A 17,265-nucleotide genomic window follows, 5' to 3' on the forward strand; every position below is an offset into this window, starting at 1 on the left:
GGAGGAGGGACACGGGGGAGGAGGAGAAGACAAGGGGGGAGAGGAGAGACATGGAGGGGAGAGGAGAGACACGGGGGGAGAGGAGAGACACGGGGGGAGAGGAGGGACATGGGGGGAGAGGAGGGACATGGGGGGAGAGGAGGGACATGGGGGGAGAGGAGAGACACGGGGGGGAGAGGAGAGACACGGGGGGAGAGGAGAGACACGGGGGGAGAGAAGAGACATGGGGAGGAGGAGAAGACAAGGGGGGAGAGGAGAGACATGGAGGGGAGAGGAGAGACACGGGGGGAGAGGAGAGACATGGAGGGGAGAGGAGAGACACGGGGGGAGGAGGAGAGACACGGGGGGAGGAGGAGAGACACGGGGGGAGGAGGAGAGACATGGGGAGGAGGAGAGACAAGGGGGGAGGAGGAGAGACAAGGGGGGAGAGGAGAGACACGGGGGGGAGAGGAGAGACACGGGGGAGGAGGAGAGACACGGGGGAGGAGGAGAGACATGGGGGGAGAGGAGAGACATGGGGAGGAGGAGAGACACGGGGGGAGAGGAGAGACACGGGGGGAGAGGAGAGACACGGGGGAGGAGGAGAGACATGGGGGGAGAGGAGAGACACGGGGAGGAGGAGAGACAAGGGGGGAGAGGAGAGACACGGGGAGGAGGAGAGACAAGGGGGGAGAGGAGAGACACGGGGGGAGAGGAGAGACACGGGGGAGGAGGAGAGACACGGGGGAGGAGGAGAGACACGGGGGAGGAGGAGAGACACGGGGGAGGAGGAGAGACACGGAGGAGAGACACGGGGGGAGGAGGAGAGACACGGGAGAGAGAGGAGAGACACGGGGGGAGGAGGAGAGACACGGGGGAGGAGGAGAGACACGGGGGAGAGACACGGGGGGAGGAGGAGAGACACGGAGGAGAGACACGGGGGAGGAGGAGAGACACGGGGGGAGAGACACGGGGGAGGAGGAGAGACACGGGGGGAGGAGGAGAGACACGGGAGAGAGAAGAGAGACACCAGGCAGAGGAGAGACACAGGCAGTAGCGGAGCGACATGGGGGAAGAGGCGGCTTGTGTGAAGACACAGGTAGAGATGGGAACGATGTGGCCACAAGCCAGGGAATGCCTGGAGCCTCTAGAAGCCAGAAGCAGCAGGCAGGACCCTCCCCTGGAGCCTCTGGGGGAGCCGGGCCCTGAAACACCCCAATTCTTCAGCCCCCAGCACTAGGGGAGAATCTTCCTCTGTCGTCTCACATCTCCCAGCATGTGCCCATTTGTCACAGCAGCCACTGGACACCCACACAGAGACCTTTCCTTGCTTCCCAGGGACTAAGCGGGACCCAGCCTTAATTATCGGGACCCCCGTGTCTGTGTCCCTGACACCGCTGTGAGCCGACCACACTGGATTCAGAGCTCCGTGGGGCAGCGCCAGGGCACCTCCTGCCTTTATTTAGGGTTCACACTGCACCCCCAGCATTTAGCCCGAGGCCAGCTGACAGGAGGTGCTCGGGCGCCTTGCACTGCTGGAGCATATGCAGGGGTCCCCTCTGCAGCCAGCAACTGCGTGTGGCACCTGCAGGGAGAGGCGGCCATGAGCCACCCCAGCTCAGCAGGACCAGAAATAGCAGAGGCTGCCGGGGCCACGGGGCAAGGCCAGGATCCTGGGTCAGGTCAAGGTGCTCTGGGTAGTGTCCTCACTGTTGGGGCCCAGGCCCGTGGCCTGAAAGACCACACCCACCCCGACCCTCCTATGATCTTGGGCAAAGTGCCTGCCCTGCCTCCAGGTGGGAGCCGGGACAGAGCTGGCCCCAAGTGGACTCCACGCCCCTCACAGCAGGAAGGGTTAACAGGAGCCCCCTCCAGTGACCTCCATGCCTCCCTCACCAAGGATAGCTCTTAGAGCGCCTCCTGCTCTGTCACCCACCAGGCAGGGTCCTTAAGCCCACCCTGGGCCCCCCCAGCCTCTCAGAACCCGGCACTGTGACAGACCCTGCGTGGGCAGGGCCATCCAGCGTGCACCTCCAGACCAGCACCCCCATATTTCCAACACAGTGGCACTTCCTGCCCCTCTCCAAGGCAGCGTCTCCTACAGTGGGGACCATCAGGGGATGGGGGCAGCTGGGAGGGACGAGCTGTTTGCAGAGGATCTGGGCTGGCCACCTCCCCAGGGCAAGGCCCAGATACAGCACCCTCCAGAAGGCAGCACCTGGGGGCCCAGGGCCAGACGGATGGGCTGGGTAAGGGCTGCTGGGTGCCTGGAGCAAGTATGTCCCCACCAGGGCAGGCCAGTCCCACACTCCACCTGGACAACCACAGGGACTCCCTGGGCCACCTCCTCCATGCTGCCCACCTCTGCCCAAACTACCTCTCAGGGCAGGGAGGAAGCTGGGTCCTGTGAAATTTGACCCCATCACCTTCCTCCTCCCTGGCCCCGCCCCCTCCTGGGCTCCACCCCCTCCCTGCTGTCCTTGGGGAGGGGCTGCTCTTCCCGGCCCCAGGGCCTTTGCAGGGCTGTCTCTTCTTACCAGAGCCCTCTCCTTCCCGTCTTCCCTGGCAAACTCCAACTCATCCTCCATGCTGTTTCCTCTGGAATGAGCTCTGACCACCCCTAAATGAGTTTCCCCAGCTCCCAGAACCCGCATGGCTCAAATCCAGAAATCATCTGCTTAGAGCTGGTCTTCCACCCCGCCAGCCCGAAGCTCCAACAGGGCCGGGCCACGTGCCTGTTGGGAACTGCCTTCTCACCAGGGCCTAGTGCAGGGCAGGACACCCCCCCTCCAGCAAGGAGACCTCCCTTCCCTAAGGATCCCGCCCTACTCAGACCTCTCAGACCAGCAAGCCTGAGCCCCCGACAGCTGCCAATGGTCAAGGGCCTCCCCGCACCAGGCACTGGCATCCCCCAACAGCCCTACCAACAGCCACGGCTTCTCTGGTCATTTACAGTGGAGAAAACAGAAGCAGAGAAGGGAATGGGTGGCCCTGGGGTACCAGGGCGTCTAGACAGCCTGACTGCAACCACTCACAGCAGCCCAGTTCCATACCAGACCTCCAGGGACCATCCACTCCCTGTCTGGGATGGACCCCGCGGGCAGAGGAGAGCTATGAGTCTGCCTCCCACTCCCACAAGCTCATGTCCTGCCCCCAGCTCTCTAAAGGGCAGCGCTTTTCCAAAGCTTGTGTCTGCAGAGCCCTAGACCAGGGGTCAGGGGTTATGGGTGCTGCTCCGTGGTGGCAGAAGTTTGGGGAGCACTGGCTGGGCAGAAGGAGCTGCAGATTTATTGCATGCAGGACTTCTCAGAGTTTCCCGGGAGAGATGCGAACAGAATGTCCCAAACATCTTCAGCCATGGGGATGAGGGGGCTGTGGCTCCCCGCAGACATCAGTCAGCACCCCTCTTCTCTGATAGACAGCAGGGGCTAGCCTGAGCTCTGCAGTTACACAGAGCTGCCTTCAAATTCCTTCTCTCTTCCCTACTAGCTGGGGGTCCTCTCTGAACTTCGGCTTTCTCTTCAGTCCCAAAGAGGAAGCAATGCGCAGCCCCCAGGGGCCAGACATCATGGTTCCAGCCCATGGACACCTGGTTCCAGCCCATGCGCAGCGGGCACTCAGAAGGCAGGGGTCTTGACTGGCAGGCCCGAGAGAGGACAAAGCTGGCACCACCAGTGCCTCCGCGTGCTCTGTCTGGCGGCATTTTTTAAACTAACTTATCTTCAGCCTCACCGAACTCTGGTGCCCCAGGGAAGCTTCTGTAAGTCCTTTAGCCTCCCCAGGGCTCCCCAGCCCCAGAGCTCACGGCGTGGTGCACAGGTGCAGTGCGTGGGAGGCAGGAGAGGAGCGTAGGAGGCAGGTACAGGGCATGGGAGGCAGGTGCAGGGCGTGAAGGCAGGCGAAGGGCGTGGGAGGCAGGCGAGGGGCGCGGGAGGCAGGCGAGGGGCGTGGGAGGCAGGCGCAGGGGCGGGGCGTGGGGCGTGGGAGGCAGGCGAGGGGCGTGGAAGGCAGGTGCAGGGCGCGAAGGCAGGCGAGGGGCGCGGGAGGCAGGCGAGGGGCGTGGGAGGCAGGCGAGGGGCGCGGGAGGCAGGTGAGGGGCGTGGAAGGCAGGTGAGGGGCGTGGAAGGCAGGCTCAGGGCACGGGGGTGTGGGGCGTGGGAGGCAGGCAAGGGGAGCGGAAGGCAGGCGCGGGGCGCGGAAGGCGGGCGCGGAAGGCAGGCGAGGGGCACGGGAGGCAGGCGAGGGTCGCGGAAGGCAGGCGCAGGGCGTGGGGTGTGGGGCGTGGGAGGTAGGCAAGGGGCGCGGGAGGCAGGCGAGGGGCGCGGGAGGCAGGCGAGGGGCGAGGGAGGCAGGTGCGGGGCGTGGGGCATGGGAGGCAGGCAAGGGACGCAGGAGGCAGGCAAGGGGCTTGAAGGCTGTGGGTGTGATTCAAGACCGGCTATTCCGGTCCTCTCGTGGGTGCCGGGAATGCTGGGTTCTTCCTCTGGCCAGAGGGTCTCAGGGCTCCAACCACGGGGACCAGCACCCACCCCTGAGTTAAATCCCTGCAGCCTCTGGGACGGCCCAAATGCCCAGGCAGGGGAGGGCACCCACCAAAGCGACCCCAGGCCCACGGGGCTCGCCCAGCCTGTCGGCCTTACCGCGGGGAGAACAGGCAGCCTCTCCCAGCCAGTGTGCACTAGGGCCTCCCGGGGCCACCAAGTCTCCCAGGTGGCGTCTGCTGGGGCACTGAAATGTCACCTGGAGGGAACCCTGAGGCTGGCCCACACTTTGGTGCTGTGACATCTTTTGGGCCAATCCCAAGAAGGTTCAACCTCCTACTCCAGCCCCAACCCCCAGCCTCACCAGCAGCCCTCCCGGGGCCTCTGCCTAGGCCAGGTCCCCGCCTGGAGTGCCTTCTTCCTTGGCACAGTGATGACCGTGCAGGCCCTGGCCTCCCTCCCAAAGACCCCGGCCCCACTCGGCCTCTCAGACCAGAAAAGCCCCTTCCTCTTGGCGCCACCCATCCCCAAAGCCTGGCCTCCATTTCTGCTTAAAACCCGCACTCAGGGTTGCTGCAAAGTTCTCCTAAGTAGGGGCTGCCCTGGTGTGTGTGGAGTTATCCCAAAGTCATTCCACACCCCCTGTGTGGCCTGGGGCCGGCAGGTGGCCTCTCTGTGCCCTGGGTTTCTCACCTGTCTGTCCAGGCAACAGCAATGGCCACCTCTCGCCAGCCTTGCTGTCCTCAGAATGACTTGTTAAAATGGCCTGCCTCCCCTCCTGGGGTACCGAGGACCTCAGCCCCAGAGAACTGCGCGGGGGTCTGTGAGTGGCTAAACCGAGACACACAAGCTGGGCTCACTGGCCTGCACCACATCCTCCTGTCTCTGCGGCACAGGCTGGGCTTCTGACGATGGAGAGGACTTGTCCTCTCGCCTGTCCCCAGCCCATATCCACAAACACCCGTGGGAACAACTGAACGAGAGAGAATTACAGCAAGAGCCCTCTTGCAGGCTGCCTCTGGGATCTAGAGGCAGAGCCAGACCGTGGGCAGCCTGAGAAGTTTCCAGAACGGCTGTGAGCCAGTTCCTGGAGGGTGGACGGCCTGTGTCTGAATGCCGCCTGGTCCCGTAGGCCCGAGGCTCCATCCCTTCTTTTTTCAGGCCCTGGGGATGCTCACAGGGAGCCAGTCCAGGGATATTTACGTCCCTGAGGAAGGGGAGCCCCAGAGCTTGGTCCATGCAGAGCTTCCGGCCCATCGGAGCCTCGGGGCCCAGGGCAGAACTGGAGTGCTCCGGAGGCCAGCTGGGTCAGGCAAGAAGGGTCTCCGGCCAAACGCCAACCCTGGGAACGTTCCGTCCCCTCCTCCCTCCTGTACGTCCGGGGTCAGCAGTCACTTTATTAATAGAGGCCCTTGAGCCCTGAGAAGAGGCCTTCTCCCCCTAGACGGTCATCACCCTCTCTGCAGAAGCAGGGGACGGCAGCCCCTTGAGCAGGCTTGACCGGGAGGCCATGGGGGGCATCCCTGCAGAGTCGGAGAGACCCAGGGAGTCCTGGGCCTGCCAGGCAGGGCGGTTACCACTCTGCCCAGAGGTCACCACAGGCACTGGGAAGGGAAATGCATTTTCTCCTTCCTAAGACACCATCTACTTCAAGGCCAACATCCATTTCTTAATAGCGCTGGGGACAGGGGGTGGGGCGGCAAAAAGAAACCACGGTAACTGTGTACTTCGGGCAAAGTGCCTCGTCCTCAGGAACCCAGGACGTGACGGAGAAGGCATCTGCACGCGGGGAAACATCCCATTTTAAACCCTCTGGGCCATCGATACACAGCACCGGAAGAGCCTTATCTGGACCCTCCCGCTCCCCCTGCACATCACTGACAGAGTCTTCCACTCCCAGAAAACCTTCAAACACACAAAAACGCATGCTGCGTCCTTCCCTTGCCCTCCAGGGCCTCCCTGAGCTGCTCCACACTCTGGACCCAATGGGAAACAGAAACCCATAGGAATGCCAACGACTCTCCTCCATAGAAACGCCAGTGGTGCCCGTCACGTGCTGACTGGCGAGGTTAGGGCTCCTTTTAGTTTCTATTGTACTGTTTCTCCATGTCGTGTAGTTTGTTGTTTGTTTTTAGAGATGCGGTCTCACTCTGTCGCCCAGGCTGGAGTGCAGTGGCATAATCACAGCTCACTGCAGCTTCGACCTCCCAAGTTCAAGCAGTCCTCCCACCTCAGCCTCCTGAGTAGCTGGGGCCACAGGTGCGTGTCACCACGCCTGGGTAATTTTTACATTTTTTGTACAGATGGGGTCTTGCTGTGTTGCCCTGGCTGGTCTTGAACTCCTGGAGTCAAGTGATCCTCCAGTCTCAGCCTCCTGAGTAGTTGAAACTACAGGCATGAGCCACCACGCCCGGCTCAGTGTGGCTTTAAATGCCGCTATAGTGAGCAGGTATTCTGTGTATCACACAGAAAACATGACCTCAAAAACACAATGCCAGAGAGAGTCCGGACTGCAACTGGAACTGCTGCGTGCTGGGCGCACACCAAGAACCCCACAAATCTAGGCACCTCCCAGCATCTCCTGGGGCCCTGCTGCCAGCTGCACCTGAGGGTGTCACTTTACATGTCCTGTGGACTCCTGGGGCCCTGCTGCCAGCTGCACCTGAGGGTGTCACTTTACATGTCCTGTGGACACTCCAGCCTCAGTTTCTCCATGGGGTAAACAGGACAGTCAGGGCTGACTGCCACCGAGCCCTCACCATGAGCCCAACCCCAGAGCGGGCACTCTGCAGATCAGTCCCTTCAACGGGAAGACACTGAGGCACAGAACAGTTAGGGGCCTTGCCTAAGCCCAGAGAAGCTGGGCGGAGAGGGCTGTGGTGAGAGCAGGGAGCCCTGGCCAGGACGCAGGTTGGTGTGGTGCGGCCCCGCCCCCTGGTGGACGCTGCTGGAACTGCCCAGCCCTGCGCCCTAAAAGGGTGTCCCACCCTAAGAGGGGCGACTAGCTGGGGCAGACACTTGGGCAGACACCCAAGCCTCCGAGCACAGCAGCCTGACACTGGAATACTGCTCCCAAACTGATCAAAGCAGCCAGGCGCTGTGGCTCACGCCTGTCATCCCAGCACTTTGGGAGGCTGAGGCAGGCGGATTGCCTAAGCTCTAGAGTTCAAGACCACCCTGGGCAACATGGTGAAACTCCGTCTGTACTAAAACACAAAAATTAGCCAGGAGTGGTGGCGGGCACCTGTCATCCCAGCTACTCGGGAGGCTGAGGCAGGAGAATTGTTTGAACTCAGGAGGTCGCAGTGGGTCAAGATGGCGCCACTGCACTCCAGCCTGAGTGACAGAGACTCTGTCTTAAAAAAAAAAAAGTGATCAAAGCAGAGGCAGGGGTAGGAGGAACACCCCATCCTGGGGCCAACCCACCACCCAGGCCAAGACCAGCAGGACGGGGGCTGGCAGGTAGGGACACCCACCAGCCAGGGGCAGTTCCAAAGGACCAACCCATTCGAAAGGCTGCTGGTCAGCGTGGTGGCCATTAGGAGTGGCCTTGAAGCTGACCCTATGGGCCCCAGTGGTTACTCAAAGACTTGTGACGGCCCCAGGAGGGTCCTGGGTCACCGAGGCCTTCCGTTCTGAGAGGCAATGGGTCCTTGGGGCCTCTGGCTATTCCTGGGAATGTCGCCTTGGCTCTGATACTTCCCCGGCTCCCAGCGGAGAGCCTCCCAGGAACCTAGGAAGGCCTCTGGGACCAGCCAGCAGGTGGGTGGAGGTGAGTGAGAGGTGGGCAGGGCAGGGGCCAGGCGACCCCATTCCTGCCTCACCCCACCCCAGGCAGCCCACAGATGCTGTCAGTAAGATGTGTCTCCAGGGGATATTCCCTGTAAAGACAGCTGTGATCCCGCCACCACATCGCTAACTCCCCAGGATGCTGCCGGCGGCCGGGAGGAGCGTTTCTCCCTGCACTCACTCCACCCTTGCTTCGTCCTTCCTTCTTTGTGGGTGCCTGGAGAAAGAGCAGGCAGCCTCAGCCAACCACATGGCCGGGTTTCTGTGCAGGGAGAACGGCCACCTGTGGGGGCCCAAACTGTCCCCAGCCTTCTCTCCTGCCGAGTACTGACTCACCAACACTTCCCCAGATCTGGAGCAGAAATGTCATCAGCATTCTGGAAAACGCAGGCTCCCCAAAGCCATGTGAGCCTGGAAATAAGAGTACAGGGCCAAGAGCAGTGGCTCACGCCTGGAATCCCAGCACTCTGGGAGGCCGAGGCGGGCGGATCAATCGAGGTCAGGAGTTCGAGACCAACCTGGCCAACATGGTGAAATCCCGTCTCTACAAAAAAAAAAAAAACCCAAACAATTAGCTGGGCATGGTGGCACATGCCTGTAATCCCAGCTACTCTGGAGGCTGAGGCACGAGAATTGCTTAAACCTGGGAGGCAGAGGTTGCAGCAAGCCAAGATCGCACCACTGCACTCCACCCTCGGCAACAGAGCGAGACTCCATCTCCAAAAAAAAAAAAAAAAAAAAAAAGAACGCAACCTCACCAGCCTAGAGATCCCATTTGCCAAGACCGTTGAGTAAGTGACACATCCCCCGGCCTCATTTTCATAAGCCCTACTGTTCGCTAATAGGTTTTTTTCTCTTTTTTTTTTTCTTTTTTTTTTTGAGACAGAGTCTTACTCTGTTGCCCAGGCTGGAGTGCAGCGGCATGATCTCAGCTCACTGCAACCTCCCTCCTGGGTTCAAGCAATTCTCCTGCCTCAGCCTCCCGAGTAGCTGGGATTATAGGTGCCCACCACCACACCCGGCTAATTTTTGTATTTTTAGTAGAAATGGGGTTTTACCACATTGGCCAGGCTAGTCTCGAACTCCTGACCTTGTGATCCGCCCTGCTTGGCCTCCCAAAGTGCTGGGATTACAGGTGTGAGCCACCACACCCGGCTAGGCTTTTCTTTAAAGAAAAAAAAAAAAGGAATTGTGCAAGTTTAACACAGTATTTCCCAGTTTTCTTCCCTTTTGCCCATGGGACATTTCAAGAGACAACTGGTCACTGAAGCCAATGCCAGGAAATGCTGCTTGAGGGCAAATAACAAAAGCCCTCCAGCTCCCGTTACTAGGGCTGCCAAATTTAGCAAATAAAGATACAGGGCACGCCATTACCTTTGAGGCTCAGATAAACAATGAATAAGTTTTAGTATAAGTGTGTCCCATGAAATATTTGCGATGTGCTTACAGTAAAACATGACTCATTTGGCTGAGATTCCATCTCAATGGGGCATCTTGTATACTATGCAGTAGCCCTGCCTGCCTTGACACTTGAGGGGAAAAGCACGCATGGCCCAGGGCTTTGCCAGGGCTGGAAGGGAACCCACGCCTGCCCTGCCCATGTCCAGCACTGGGAGCTGGGGGCCGGGTCCCTACCCCACCACTCTAGCAATAACTTCTGGGGTGGGCTGGGCACATTGGCTCATGCCTGTGATCCCAGCACTTTGGGAGACTGAGGCAGGTGGATCACCTGAAGTCAGGAGTTTGAGACCAACCTGGCCAACATGGTGAAGCCCCATCTCTACTAAAAATACAAAATTAGCTGGGTGTGGAGGCGTGCACCTGTAATCCCAGCTACTCAGGAGGCTAAGGCCAGAGAATCGCTTAAATCCGGGAGACGGAGGTTGCAGTGAGCCGAGGTGGCACCAGTGCACTCCAGTCTGGGAGACAGAGCAGGATCTGGGAGGGCATCCCCTATGCCACGTCTGACTGTGGATCTCCAGGTGGTGGTAGACCCTAGCTCCATGAGACGTTCATTTTCCACTATTCAGGATAAGCGTTCAAATTCCTCGTGGTTAGAGGAATTTTCCAGCTTTGAGACTCTGTCTCAAAAAAAAATTGTGTAGTGCTCTTGAGCAAGTTTCTCCCCTCCCTCAGTCTCCATGTGCTCAAAATGGGAGGGTCAGTAGGCGATCTCACCTTTTCTTATTTCTGGAACTTTCTCTGGCTGTAGCCTGATTTCATACGGGGGACTCTAAGAACGGCCGTCGGAAAGCGAGACTTAGGATCCAATGAGTTATATTCCTGGTGACTCGAGTGGAGTGCAAAGCGGACTCCCCGAGGGTGATCACTCTGGTTGCCCCGTCCACCTTTCCGCCCCAGACGCCAGGCACTTGGAGCTGGGCTGACTCTTCCTCTGGTCCAGACACATTTGTGGGCCCCAGAGGGACTTCCAGCGGTTGACATGAGCATGTGCCCGAATCAGGGCTGAGGGCATGAGTCTCGGGGCAATACCAATACTGATCATGCCTTTGTTCAACAAACACTTTGGGACACCCTGTGTGCAAGCGGTGCACACATCTTGGGATGCAGCGGTCAGCAGGAGAGGTGGCGTCTGTCAGAGCCGGAGTTCAGAGACACCAGCAGACGTGGGGCAAAGCAGCCTCCATCCGTGCAGCGCAGGCTGCTTCCGCGAGTTCTGCACCGAGTCCAAGTCGGTGCTGTGGCCTCCCAGGTCCTTCCAGCCTGGTCCTCCCAACCCTGCAAAGACCCTCTTGCCATCTTCCCTCTTCTTGGGTCACCACTGGTAAGTCTCCTGGGTGACGTGCAGACCTCCAACCTCCACCCAAAGTAAAGACAGGCTGCTATGATATCAGGCAGGACCCAAAGGGCCTCAGTGAATACAGATTCCCGGGCCTGACCACAGACCCCGGACTCAGACTAGGGAAGAGACAAGAATCTGCATCTTAGCAAACCCCGTCCTCGTGACAACACAGGCAGGTGGGCAGTGCACAGAACGCCGGCTGGACAGATGCTTGGGCCCCCTGGAACTTACAGAGCCCCAAAGCCACCCGTCCTTCACAGTCTGGGCCCCAGGGTGACACCAGGCCTCCTGCTGCCAAAGATCACCAGCCAGGCACACCACTCCCAGCCCCCAAGGTCCTGGCTCTGACCTCAAGGCTGCTGCTCCCCGCCCCACACCTTGACCATCTTTGCAGGGTGAGCAGTGCCTTCCTCATGCACTTGGTTTCCTATTTGTAATCCAGGGCTTGCCCTGAACCTTCTAGAGAAAACCTGACTCAGGGCTGGCCTCCTCCAGCAGTGCCCAGCCCAATCCACCAGGTCTCCGGGGAGAGGAAGTTAAGGAAACTTAAGAACCTGCCTTAACTTACAAATTCAGTTTTGGTTTTTCTAATTAATATGCGCAACTGGAAACACACACATCCCAAAAGCTCTGAGAAATGAGTATGGCCATTCACAGCCCACAGCACACGGCCACCAGGAGTGGGCCACTGAGGACCTCTGTGCTTGTTTGTGCACACATCCATGTGCGCAGGCACATATGTCTGCATGTGTATACACATCTTCCGGTGTGTAAACGTGTGTCCACAATGCATGCGTGCACTTGCAAGTGTGACTCGTGTGCAGACGTGTGCGTGTGCAGACATGTGCACGTGTGCAGACGTGCACGTGTGGACGTGCGCGTGTAGACATGCACATGTACATACGTGTAAGGACGTGTGTGCACCATGTATGCACACGTGCATGAATGTGCAGAGGTGTTGAGGACGCATGTGCATCGCGCGCACAGCGATGATCCTCGCCAGGCCGGGTGGTGCCCCAGACCGTGCAGACCCTCGGGCTCCTTGTCAGGAAGGCCGCGTGTTCCCGGTCCCCGAGCCTCGCAGGGCCCTGCCCACCGAGGCGATGGGAGGGGCCCGGCCTGCGGGGCGCCAGAACCGCCCGGGGGGCCACGCAACGGAGGACGAGAACAGGACCGGACCGCGCCGAAGCGCCAATACTGACGTTGTAACCTGGAGCCCGAGGGCATGTGCGAACGCCAGAGCCGAAACCGGCTCCAGGGCACTCGGCCATGCTAAGGCTCGAACTCTCCACCCAAGACCGCGCAGAGCTTGCGAGAACGTGGCGGAGGGGGCGCGGCGCATGCGCAGCGGCGTCAAGCGCCCCATAGCGTTCAGAGCACCCGCTGTTCCCCTGGCAGGGCCGCGTCCGGAAGTCCGTGGAGCGGATCTTCCGATCCTTGTTCTCTGATTCGTTACCAACCTTCCACTTCCGTAGACTGTTCCTTCCCGCCTTCCGCCGTCTGCTGGGCGTGTCGCCGCAGGAGGTGCGCGCCCGCCCTGTTTTGTTTCCGGGGGAATCTACTTCTCTGAAGGACGCTCGGGACTTCCGTTTGTTCCCCTCAGCTTCTAATTGGCTGCTTTTATGAATATATTAAGGCACGAAAAATGGTAGATTTATTTCTTACACGTTCAAACTAATAAAGACGATTGAATGCGAACAGTTGTGGTTTCACACTGGACCCTGACATTTCTGTAAATGTACCTCCATAGATAGCGAATAACAAGTCGCCCTCACCGAAAGGTGAATGGATTTTTGGCCCTTAAATATGGAGCCTCACGGACGATTGGCCGTGTTGTATGAAAGGAGAGAAGGTTAGCACTCCCCTTGACAAGGATGGAAGAGGCCCTCGGGCCTGACAACACGCATACGGTTAAGGCATTGCCACCTACTTCGTGGCATCTAACCATCGTTTTTTGTGGTTTTTTTGTTTTTCTTCGGACGGAGTCTTACGCTATCGCCCAGACTGGAGTGCAATGGCGCGATCTCGGCTCACTACAACCTGCACCTCCTGGATTCAAGCGATTCTCCTGCCTCAGCCTCCCGAGTAGGTGGGATTACAGGCGCGCGCCACCACGCCCGACTAATTTTTTGTATTTTTAGTAGAGACGGGGTTTCCGCCATGTTGGCCAAGGCTGGTCTTGAACTCCTGACCTCAGGTGATCCGCCCGCCCTCGGCCTCCCAACGTGCAGGGATTACAGGCGTGAGCCACTGCAAAGCCCGGCGCATTTTTTGTTTTATCTTCTTTCGTCTTCTTTCCCCGGGACGCGGGCTGGGGATGCGCGTGTGCACGGGTGCGCCGTCCCGCCGCTGCGTGGGGCTTTTCCCTTCTTCTTCACCGCCCCTTCTTGGCACTGGGTCGTGTTCGCGTCCCGACACCCGGCAGGGCCCGTCTCCCGCGGGCGGCCCGGTCGCAGCCTCAAGCACAGGGCGGCTCGGCGGGTTGACGGGCGCGTCCCCAGCATCGCAAACGTTCGGGGCCTCGTTCAAAGTCTGATGGAAGTTTCCGCTTAACATTGATTCATTCACAGAAAACTAAGCACTGGGCACGGCACGGAGTTACAGCAGCTACCGAGCGAAGCCGCTGCCCGCCCGGAGCGCGTTCCCGGCCATTCCAGGGCCTCCGCCCCCAGCCCCGTGGAGACCGGCTCCAGCGAGTAGGGCGGACGGGGAGGGCCACACCCAAGTCCAGATCCAAGGAGGCGCGAGGACCTCGGAGCCCTGAGATGCAGGGAGGGCCCCGCAAGGCCCCGGGGCTGGAGGGGAGCCAGGGGCTAGGAGAGGGGTCAGGGGATGACCCGTTTGGCCCGGGGCCCCACGGACCTGTGCAAGGACCTGAGCTTCGACCCTCAGCAAGGGCGAGACCTTGGAGAACCTCCTGCAGGGTAGGGACGGGACCGAATGAGCTCAAAGGACATCCCTCCGGCGACCACGCTGAGAACAGCCCAGCGGGCAACGATGGCAGCGGGAAGACCTTCGGGGCTGCGGCGGGGCGAGGCCGGAGGCCGGATGCGGGCCATATGGAGGGGCTGAGAGCCCTGGGTTCTGGAGAAGATGTGCCAACAGCCGTGGAGGGCAGGGTCAGGGGTAACTGCAGGGTGTCAGTTCCCCTCCGGGGAAGGACGCGGTGCCACCTGCTGAGACAGCCAAGGCTGCGGGAGGCGCCGGCCCCGGGAACTGGAGGGCCCGGCACTGAGGCTTGGGATGCGGAGAACAGGCAGGCCAAGTGCGCGCCGCTCCAGGGCTCAGCCTGCGCGGTCAGCACACCAGCCACATTAAAGCCACAGCCTGGTCGGCATCCCTTAGGAGGGGGTGGGCCGATCCAAGGGAGGGCTCAGCCTGGAGGCTGGAAACCGAGGCCCACCCCATCCCCTGCACCCCGACAGTGAAGCTGCCAAGCGACCTTCATCTGTTGCAGCCCCTACCCTTGGGGTCACCCTATATTCTGGTATTTCTCTCCCCAAAAGGCCTTATGGGAACCCTCCCTCCTGCTCACCAAGCTTTTTTTATTTTTGTTTTGAGACGGAGTCTCGCTCTGTCGTCCAGGCTGGAGTGCAGTGGCGAGATCTCGGCTCACTGCAACCTCTGCCTCCCGGGTTCAAGCGATTCTCCTGCCACAGCCTTTCGAGTAGCTGGGACTACGAGGCGCCCGCCACCATGCCAGGCTAATTTTTCGTATTTTTAGTAGAGACGGAGTTTCACCGTTTAGCCAGGATGGTCTCGATCTTGTGACCTCGTGATCCGCCCGCCTCGGCCTCCCAAAGTGCTGGGATTACAGGCGTGAGCCACCGCAGCCGGCGCTCACCAAGCTTTTGACCTAAGAGTTGACAATCAGGAAAAACTGAGAGAGACCTTGAAATAGGCATAAGGAAAACACCCTCTGCTCGACCTAAGGAGTCTTGGCTCTTCACTGTTCACAGCTCGAAACTGTGGGAAGCTGAATGTGCCTGCCCAGTGGGATGCGATTATTACTGTGGATTTTGACCTTTTGCCAGTTTTGAATCTATTTGCAATTTGTCTCAGCATTCGTTTGCCTGCGTAAGTGTGGTACTTTCAAGCGGTTGTAACATCTTACAGACCCCCCTCATTAGTCGAGTTATGTAAAATCTTTGCCAAGTGGATCTCGCCTTTAACAGTACCTGCACCCCCTGCTCCCCCGCACCCGTCCGGCTTGGTGGTGAGGGTCAGGGTCTCCCATGAGGGTGTGAAATGCCATCTCAGTCCATAGCCCAGGAGCGGGCATCACTCTACTGGGATTCAGCATCCTCTGCCCGTCCTCTGGGTAACCATACCTGATTCTCCTCTTCACTGACTCTTTTCTCCTATTTCTCAGAACTCATCCTTGACCCTAAGGTAGCTCCTTGCTGGGTCGGTGAATCCACACGGCCAACACCTTACCCCACCGCAGTGTTTTGAGAGCTTCCTTCATGGGCTGAAGAGCAGGATGTGCCAGGATGTGACACGCAGCTTGTTTTCCTAAATGACACAGATGGACCCCACCTGTGCATGGTTCCCATAGATGGAAACCACCAGAAAGGCACCCCAGAGAGTGAGAACGGCAAGCGGGGTGAGAGCGTTCCCCTGATCTGTGCATGTGTCTCCGTCCGTCACGTCTGTCCTGGGCACAAACTCCTGTAGGTTTTTAAACATAGAACTCGAGTAACGACTGGAAAGATGTTTATCAAATAACACCAATCTCCTGATGAGTCAGCTGTTTGAACACACACCCACGGCCACCCGCCGTGTCCTGAATCAAGCATGGAGTGTGGCCTGCTGCTGCCCCCACTGCCAGGTTACAGGGAACACAGGAGACCGGAAGATGCTGAACGGCCCCACGGAGACGCACTCAGCAAAACCAGACCAGGAGGCCTCAAGATAAACGACCTGGTTTCAACGGATACATGGTACAGAAAAGAGGGAGGACCTGACGATTTAAAAAGACTTGAGGGGCGGGCTCGCTGGCTCATGCCTGTAATCCCAGAACTTTGGGAGGCCAAGGCAGGCAAAGCACTTGAGGTCAGGAGTTCAAGACCAGTCTGGCAACATGGTGAAACCCCATCTCTGCTAAAAATACAAAAATTATCCGGGCGTGGTGGGTGGGTGGGTGCCTGTAATCCCAGCTACTCAGGAGGCTGAGGCAGGAGAATCACCTAAACCTGGGAGGTGGAGGTTGCAGTGAGCTGAGGTTACGCCACTGTACTCCAGCCTGGGCAACAGAGCAAGATGTCTCCAAAAAAAAAAGGCTTAAGGTAAACTAACCAGATGCAGGTAAAGACCTTGTCTGGCTCCCGATTCCATACACAGGCATACACGTGTGCAAGCACATACATGCATTTGCGCATGCGCACATACCCTATGCACACATACCTTGCAGGTACATCTGCATACACATACACATGCTGTCGTTCGCTGCACAAACGTACTTGTGTGCACCCATGTACAGGTGTGCCCTACATGCATATATACATGTGTACACGTGCATGTGACGTGTGTATATGCGTGAATGTGTGCAGATACGGGAACACTTTCTTTAAACATACTAAGACAACGGGAAATCTGAACATCAGATATTCAATTAAAGAATTTTAGGGGGGCTGGGTACAGTGGCTCACGCTTGCAGTCCCAGCACTTTGGGAGGCAGAAGTGCATCACTGGAGGCCAGTAGTTTGAGACCAGCCTAGGCACCATAGTGAGACCCTATCTCTGCAAAATTAAAATTAAAAAATTCGCTGGCCTGCCTGGCCAACATGGCAAAACCCCGACTCTTACTAAAAATACACAAAATAGCTGGGCCTGTAATCCCAGCTACTCAGAAGGCTGAGGCACAAGAATCGCTTGAACCCGAGATATGGGATTGCAGTGAGCTGAGATGGCACCACTGCACTCCAGCCCGGGCGAGTTTAAACCCTGTCTCAAAAATAAAAGAATTAAGACAGGCATGGTATCATGTGTCTGTGGTCCCAGCTACTTGGGAGGCTGAGGCGGGAGGATCACTCGTGTCCAAGAGGTTGAGGCTGCATTGAGTCATGATCACATCACTGTATTCCAGCCTGGGCAACAGAGCAAGACCCCATCTCAAAAAAAAAAAAAAAAAAAAAAAAAGGCAGAGGGTTGGAGAACTTTTTTGGTATGAAAATGGCATTGTGGTAATAATGCTTCTGGAGAATTATTTTG

The 17,265-nt window shown here is 58.6% G+C and overlaps 1 long non-coding RNA gene and 1 other non-coding gene across 2 annotated transcripts; one reads left to right on the plus strand and one right to left on the minus strand.

Annotated features, from left to right (window-relative positions):
• Positions 1-12,882: 12,882 nt before the first annotated feature.
• On the plus strand, positions 12,883-13,008 carry LOC114672920 (U6atac minor spliceosomal RNA). Its single transcript, XR_003723445.1, has one exon. It is a non-coding gene; the product is annotated as a U6atac minor spliceosomal RNA (small nuclear RNA).
• A 377-nt stretch (positions 13,009-13,385) lies between these two features.
• On the minus strand, positions 13,386-17,194 carry LOC144334972 (uncharacterized). Its single transcript, XR_013405314.1, has 2 exons — positions 16,287-17,194; positions 13,386-14,626 (listed from the first exon to the last, which is right to left on the minus strand). It is a non-coding gene; the product is annotated as an uncharacterized LOC144334972 (long non-coding RNA).
• Between the last annotated feature and the right edge of the window lie 71 nt (positions 17,195-17,265).

This window comes from Macaca mulatta, chromosome 15 (assembly GCF_049350105.2).
Source record: "Macaca mulatta isolate MMU2019108-1 chromosome 15, T2T-MMU8v2.0, whole genome shotgun sequence".
In the NCBI taxonomy this organism is placed as follows: domain Eukaryota; kingdom Metazoa; phylum Chordata; class Mammalia; order Primates; family Cercopithecidae; genus Macaca; species Macaca mulatta.